This window comes from Priapulus caudatus, unplaced genomic scaffold (genome assembly GCF_000485595.1).
Source record: "Priapulus caudatus unplaced genomic scaffold, Priapulus_caudatus-5.0.1 Scaffold228, whole genome shotgun sequence".
Taxonomy (NCBI): domain Eukaryota; kingdom Metazoa; phylum Priapulida; class Priapulimorpha; order Priapulimorphida; family Priapulidae; genus Priapulus; species Priapulus caudatus.
This window is the reverse complement of record NW_014577289.1, coordinates 405,507-413,229: the sequence shown is the minus strand read 5'-3', so window position 1 is coordinate 413,229 and position 7,723 is coordinate 405,507. Positions and strand designations below refer to the sequence as shown.

Sequence of the window (7,723 nt, the reverse complement as noted above, 5' to 3'; positions counted from 1 at the left end):
ATAATGCTATTTGATTAACAGAACTTACATACAGGGCCGTATCCAGAGGTTGGGCAGAGGGGGGTTACAAAATGGCGATGCGAAGCTTCGCCTCGAGACGCGAAGCGGTGAGTGGGGGGGAGAGTCCGGCCAATTTTTTGGTTTTTTTTAAACATGCTTAGATGCTGTTTCCTGTTTCCACTTCAATTGTTTGTTGAATTCATACAAAATACAGTGTATATCTCCATAACATCAATCAAATAAAATGAGATTTGTAACAAACTCATCTCTGGTGTTGGGAATTATGACTAATTATCTCCGTGGTGTTGATTCATCCAATCTAGATACTAGGATGATGACCCGTGACTCTTTGAAATTATAGTGTTAACTAGTGTTAACTAAAACTGTTACAGTAGTAGAGTGTTTCAGTAGTTTACAAACCATCAATGAGTCTTTATCTTAAAAAAGGTTATAATTACATTTTAATGGTTACACAAACAAGTGCCGCATTAGCAACAGTGCTCATCTGAGGTCTGCTGCTCTACTGTACTGGCCTTCGTTTCTGCAAATGGTTGAAAGCCTGTTCTATCGCTAAACCGGCTACGTCATCATCAAAACTGTGTAGCATAGGTATTAACACTAAAACTAAACCCTAACAATGCATCCTACTTCATACCTGATCGACTGTCTTATATATTCGTGTCATAATGTATCACTAGGCATATAGTTGCCGCGAGATGGCTCGTGCAAGTGTAATCAATAATCAAAGATAGCATTGCCCTTCGTGCATTGGTGTTAAGTCAAGAAAGTAGAGATAACCTAATTCTATTGAGTTGCTGAAATTTACAGGCAAAAATCCAAGTATATTCAGGCAGGCGACAATTTCGCTCAGCTGTGAGTAACATTAAATTAGCTGTGAGTAACATTAAATTAAACACATCTGCATTGCAGGTGTGCATGTTTATTTGAAAAGTGCCAGTTTACCCCCATGCATGAGTAATGGGATGCCCCCGGGTTTTTGCCTACATTTCGGATGACGGTAGCCACGCGAGCATTCAGGGAGTGTACAGACTGCTTTAGAAAATAATATGATTTAAGGAGTGTAAACCTTGTTCAACAAACTTTTGTCTTTGCAATTGAACTGCAAATGTAGCCTCACATCCACACAGGTATGGGCTCTAATAATAGCAAAAGCAGTTCAGTCCTTTGTTAACAGTCAACAAATCCATGTTTAACCCTGCTCTTGAGGGTCAAAAAGTTATCAGACACTTACTCTTCGCACATCAGTGGAAAGCATATTTCATGGTCCTTTCAATAAAGTGATAAAAATGGTAGGTCAGTGCTGAAACAAAAAAGTTTTTCACTCTGTCCGTTAGTATATGTCCTCAGAAAATGTCTGATATCTGACCTTTCCCCCACTGCTCTTTGACCTGTGACCTACAATTTCGCACTGGTGATGGGTTTCCTGCCCATCACACTATACACCGAAAATTAAGAGCATAGGTCGAGCCGTTCAGATTTGTGCCTCAATTCCGTATTTCCTCCTATACCTTAAGTTAAGGGGGAAATATTCCCCCTCCGTTTACACATCTTGACCTTTGACCCTTGACCCCCAAATTGATCATCCGAGTCCTTTTCATGATCCCCCCACGTCCCGAATATCGTGACCGTACGTCGAGCGGTTCAGATTTGTGCCCAACTGTTGACGGACGCACGGCCGGACAGACGCACTGACAATCATGCGAGTCTACAAGCTGCATCTGACTTCGTCAGATGAGCTAAAAATTAACTTTTACCCATTAAATTTGACTAGTTGACACCTGTTATATACCCACTTAGTATCACAATACATTTATTTGTATAGATCCCAATGTAACCGAGTAAGACCCGAGTAAACAACTGTAGGTCCAAACATGTTACTAGGTTTAAACTAGTACTTTTTTTTTAGCAACCAAGGGGGGTTACAGAAACCAAATAACCCCCCCTGGATACGGCCCTGGGGGGGGCACGGGGAACAGCTGTCCCCCTAGATTTTGGAGCAAAATTGAAAAATAAGCTTATAGCTAATAATTATAATCGTAAATAACGCTGATAGGGTCTATGTCCCCCAGGGTACTATCGGAGGGTACCCTGGGTACAGTTCGATATATCGGAAAGTACCTCGACAATTTCCAGAAGAAATGGGAATACTGAAACGAATATTTTGTGGGAACGGACCGGAAACAAGGAACGGGAGCATAAAGTGAGGGTACGGTGGGACAATGCAGAGTACGCAGCGACATATCGTATAGTACCCCGTACTCTGCATTGTCCCACCTCACTCACCGTACCCTCACTAACCGTACCCTCACTTTATGCTCCCGTTCCTTGTTTCCGGTCCGTTCCCGCAAAATATTCGTTTCAGTATTCCCATTTCTTCTGGAAATTGTATGTATCACCGTGTAATTATGCAACATGCAGGTTGATAGCACTGTTGTGGCCGTTGGTGGTGTACATTTGGAAAGATTTCTCTCAGATCATGAATATTTGAATGATATGAAAATGAATATGAAAATGAAAATATGAATATATAAAAAAGGAAACAGAATAGCATAAAATGTCTTCAATATCAACAATCTGAACGTAGGGTCTTCTCTGAGTGCGATTGATAGAGAAATACACACACACGCGCGCACGCACGCGCGCGCGCGCGCGCACACACACACACACACGGGGCGTAGCCAGCTAAACAGTCGGGGGATTCTGAATTATTACAACAGCATTGGAACTTTATACTATCGAAGTGTATATAACAGCGCGAGCGCCGTTAAGGGGGAAGCACCTAAGGGGGCTCCACCCAATTTTTTTTTGAAAATTTAATGGCTCCAGGTACGATTGCCCAGCACTTTGAAATAGTATTTTTAGACATGAATTAATGGTTTTTGAGTAACTTTTCGCCACATAACTGACTTCTGGACCTGATTTCACGAGAAAAATCAGTTTAAATCAATTTAGGTGTCATTGATTTGTAAAAGTTTAAATTGAGGATTTAAACTAATTTAGTGATTGTCACTTGGACACGGTTTGAAACGGTTTATTTTATGGAAATAAATAAAAACTTTTCACAATGCTAAATTAATTATTTCTAACTTAATTCTCACAGTACTGCGGGAATGATACATATACGTGTCCTGGATCGTAATGAGGATCGACGGAACTTTCCATTGTTGCTAATAATTGTGTTAATTTGTCTCAATACTCATCACCATCGGTATTTGGAATTCGAAATAGGGTTAAAAAAATGTATACATTTGAGCGGAACTCCCGATCCCGCGGGGGTGGAGTTTCGTCCTACCCCCACCCCCTGGCTACGCTTCTACACGCACGCACGCACGCACGCACGCACGCACGCACGCACGCACGCACGCACGCACACACACACACACACACACACACACACACACACACACACACACACACACATATATATATATATATATATATATAGTAGAGAGAGAGAGAGAGAGAGAGAGAGAGAGAGAGAGAGACAGAGAGAGAAAGAGATAGAGCTGGAGAAAGAGAAAGGGAGAAGTGTAGAGAAAACAGGGTGCGGGGTAGAGGGGAGAGAGGGGGAGAGAGCGGCTGGGAAGAAAGAGAGAGAGAGAAAGAGCTTCAGAAATATATTAAAAAATTAGCTGTTTACTGCCTAGTTGTGGAACTATTATTGTAATGCGAAATTGTTGATGATCTCCGTGTAGGTTCTGTAGCTTCGACAGCGTAGACTTGTAGCAACCGTAGATTGTAGCAAATGCAGAGTAGCAAATAGAGTAGCAGCGTCTTGTAACCCAGGGGCGGATCCAGGATTTTAGGAAGGAGGGGGTGCAACGTTTGTAAAAAGGCACTGGAGGTGGGGACGAAGCCCCCCCCCCAAATTTACACTTTAAATTCATTAATTTCACATATATATGGGTTTTCGGTCCATAAGTTAGTTATTAATGTGAGTTTTGGCGTAGCTGATTGAAATGCGTGCATTTGGCAATATAATCAAGAGCTAATAACACCTAACAGGGTTCTCCAAGCTTTTTCATTATAGCATGGGGGTGCTGCTCAGTGCTAGGGGGGTCCGGGGCATGCCCAAATTTTTGAATTGTAGAAGCTCTGAGACGCAATCTGGGACACTCTGTGTGTAAATTTGAAGCACTGCATGTGGGGTAAAAATGTTTGTTTTGCATGGGCGAAAAATTAAAGATGCGCGAATGGTAGACTGGTGCACGCCGACTCTTAGTTCCGTGTCACCACTGTATTGCTAACATAATTTTAAGAAAGGCAGCGTTTAGTTTTGGACCTAGATTTGCCGTTTTGGATTTGAGCATGGTATGGCACGCCTCCTGGGCCCTACCAATATATATATTCTAAGAAAAACCAGATGAAAGACCGGATACCAGAGAAGCGTCGCCTGAGAAGTGTTGATCCTGCCCGCTAAGCGCGAATCTTGCGCGCAGTTCCGCGGCAAGGCGCACGCGACCGCGGAAACGTCCTACGAAAGTATCACGCGCTGGCAGCTATTGATCCGTGCGCCAAATCGAAAGACCGGCGCACGGATCAATTGCTGCCAGCGAAGAGTCTCGAATTTTAGCGGGTCTAATTCACTAGCAAACATGCACACGCCATCGCGCAGGCCTAATAGTGATGTTTCACGTGACGTCATAGATCAGGTCACGTGTATTTGTTATGTGTTGTGGTTGGCAGAAGCGAAGCGTGCTGCTTGACATTTACAGATGAATAACCTCCTGTTCTGATAGAAAGCGCTGTTTATGTAGTGCACGTACACGTGCGTGCTGCGTGCGTGCGTGCGTGTGCACGTACACGTGCGTGCATGCGTGCGTGAGAACTTACACGTCCGTGCGTGCGCGAGCAGTGAGAGGGTGCGAGCTTCCCTGACTGAGCCGAGCTGGCTCCGTGCTGTGTATCCTTGCGTCAGGAAGGGAACAGCAAGCGGCGTGATCCTCGTCCTGAGCTGTGTATCCTTGCGTAGACTTCTGACCGAGCTCCGCTACACCCTACATGGTCAGCTAGCAGGGCGGGCGGACAAGCCACCAGCAGCTAGAGAGCAGTGGGAGGATGCGAGCTTCCCTGACTAAGCCAAGCTGGCTCTGTGTTGCTTTGGAGCTGGACGCCGCAGCTTATATACAGCGGTGGGGCACCACGTCGTCACAGGCATGTGACCCCCACGTGTGACCAGCAAGTGTCCCGTCCAATTAAACTATAGGTCAAGTGGTGCAACATGACTTTCCTTTCCAATCCGTTGCTAGCCCACGTGGCTACGAAGCCGTACGTCTTCAAGGTTGAAGTAATGCTGACGCATGCTATAGTGTATGTTGTACAGCGGGTCGAATTCGCTACACATGAAACATCGCTATTGCATGAGAATGACTGAAGAACTGCTCCGTCAATCACGCGAAACGCAAGAGAAATTCAACGACGGCGAAATATACAGCTGTGCCTGCATAGCTCCCAAATCCCATGAGTGTGCGCGAGCATGAGTGTGTGCGTGCGTGTGCACGTACACGTGCGTGCGTGCGTGCGTCCGTGTGTGTGCACGTACACGTGCGTGCGTGCGCGCGCGCGTGTGTGCGCGCGTGTGCAGGTACACGTTCGTGCGTGCGTGCGCGTGCAGGTACACGTGTGTGCATGTGTGCGTGCGTGCGTACGTTCGTGTGTGTGTAGGTACACGAGCGTGCGTGCGTGCATGGATGTGCACGTAGACGTGCGTGCGTGCGTGCGCACGTACACGTGCGTGCATGAGTGTGTGTGCACGTACACGTGCGTGCGTGCGTGCGTACGTACACGTGCGTACGTACACGTGCGTGCGTGCGCTTGTATCGAACCATATCACGCATCTGCTTGCTACCAACCGTTAAACCCCGCATGTGCGCATATGACGTCAATGTTTATAAACATGCCCTGATGTTCGGCCCGGGTATAATCACTGAAGAACTGCTCCGTCAATTACGCGAAACGCAAGAGAAATTCAACGACGGCGAAATATACAGCTGTGCCTGCATAGCTCCCAAATCCCATTGGTTGATACAAATCACGTACCTCAAACTCCTGTTTTATGGTGCATTGTGACCCTAACCCTAACCCTAACTCTATAAAGCAAAAAAATTATTTGTTGTAAATAAATCATGTAAATATGGATAAACATAGAAAAATACAGAAAACAGGAAAATAATGAAAAACAGATGGGATTCGATCCAACGACATTTCAGCCGTGTCGTCTCTGCTCTAGGCGTTCAGCTATTGAGGAATTGGGGTTTTGTGTTATGGATGTGCCAATTGACAACACTGTGGCGTCATTTCGGAATTTGAGGCACGTGATTTGTATCAACCAATGGGATTTGCGAGGGCCACGTCACCGAGTAAACATCGTGAGTGGCATGCGGTGGGCGTAGTCATTGAGGTATTTAGGGTTATTTCAGTTTTATTATAGTTTTTCGTGCGCTTTTAAATGCGAACAATTTTTAACGATGCTACGATGACATGCTTACCAGCAAACGCTGTGTCAAGTCAGTCACTGTTGCACACGAATTCAGATTAGTCGAATTCCCAGTGAATTCCCATATGTAATTCCCTGTTTTGTATTAAATTGCCAGTAGGGGGAGCGTGCCGTGCCGCTGCATATATTAATTCAAACCTTCGGTTTGCACAAGGACGGGCCGTCCGGGGGCACCACTAGTCGAGGGCTTGATCGGTCCGACTGAGTGAAATACTTGTCTGATATAGGCCGAGCGGCAAAACATACCGTTTTTTTAATAAGGCAACTTTTGCAAAAATGGCACTTTGCGTGGGAAGGGGAAGGCCCCCCCCCCCGAATCCGCCCCTGTAACCACCAGTAGATATGACGTAGTCGCAGCTTCGTTGTTGAACTATCACTTTATTAGTAACTACGATCAGTCGATCACATACAACATATATACATACATACGACAACCTAACTAGGTACCGTCATCTCTGTTTCCGTCGCTACATCTTGAATGACTCACGTACGTCTCCTCGTAGGTTACCTCTATAACTCGGTGACCCCCTTCTGTCTCCCCGAGCGTCTATTTATACGCTTCTTAAAAGAGCCCGGACGCCCCACAATCCAAACCAGTTTCTTCCAGCAGCTTCTACTATTAGTGACATATTAACGCGTAATTGTCTGTAATCATTAGGGTGCGCGGTGGGGCTACGTATATATGTATACGAGCATACGTCCCATGTTATTACCAAAACAACAATAACTAGCCAGGGTTAGAAGTATAGACGCAAAGCCCTATATAATTAGCCGCAGCCCTACAATACACTGCGAATAGGTACAATGACCCCGTTAAGTATGGAAGGCCATTAACGACAAAACCTACCTATTTTAATCGCGCTTAAAATGTATTTTAAGCGCGATTGAATTCCAGCCAATCAAAACAGTGGTTTTTAATCACGATTAAAATAGATTTTAAGCACGATTAAAAACCACTGTTCTGATTGGCTGGAATTCAATCGCGCTTAAAATCTAAGGAGGAGGGAGAGAAGCTGGTGGAGAAGGAGGAAGGGAGAAGGAGGGGGAGAAGGGAGCTGGTGGAGGAGGAGGGGGAAAAGCTGGTGGAGAAGGAGGAAGGGAAGGAGGGGGAGAAGGGAGCTGGTGGAGGAGGAGGGGGAAAAGCTGGTGGAGAAGGAGGAAGGGAAGGAGGGGGAGAAGGGAGCTGGTGGAGGAGGAGGGGGAAAA

The 7,723-nt window shown here is 45.6% G+C and overlaps 1 protein-coding gene across 1 annotated transcript in view; it reads right to left on the bottom strand.

Moving 5' to 3' along the window:
* LOC106807659 (UPF0505 protein C16orf62 homolog) overlaps positions 1-2,180 on the bottom strand; it is a 14,987-nt gene extending 12,807 nt beyond the window's left edge. Inside the window, exon 1 of the mRNA XM_014810072.1 lies at positions 2,140-2,180. The gene's annotated coding sequence lies outside the window, so the exon portion shown is untranslated. The remainder of the gene's footprint in view (positions 1-2,139) is intronic.
* Positions 2,181-7,723: the final 5,543 nt, after the last annotated feature.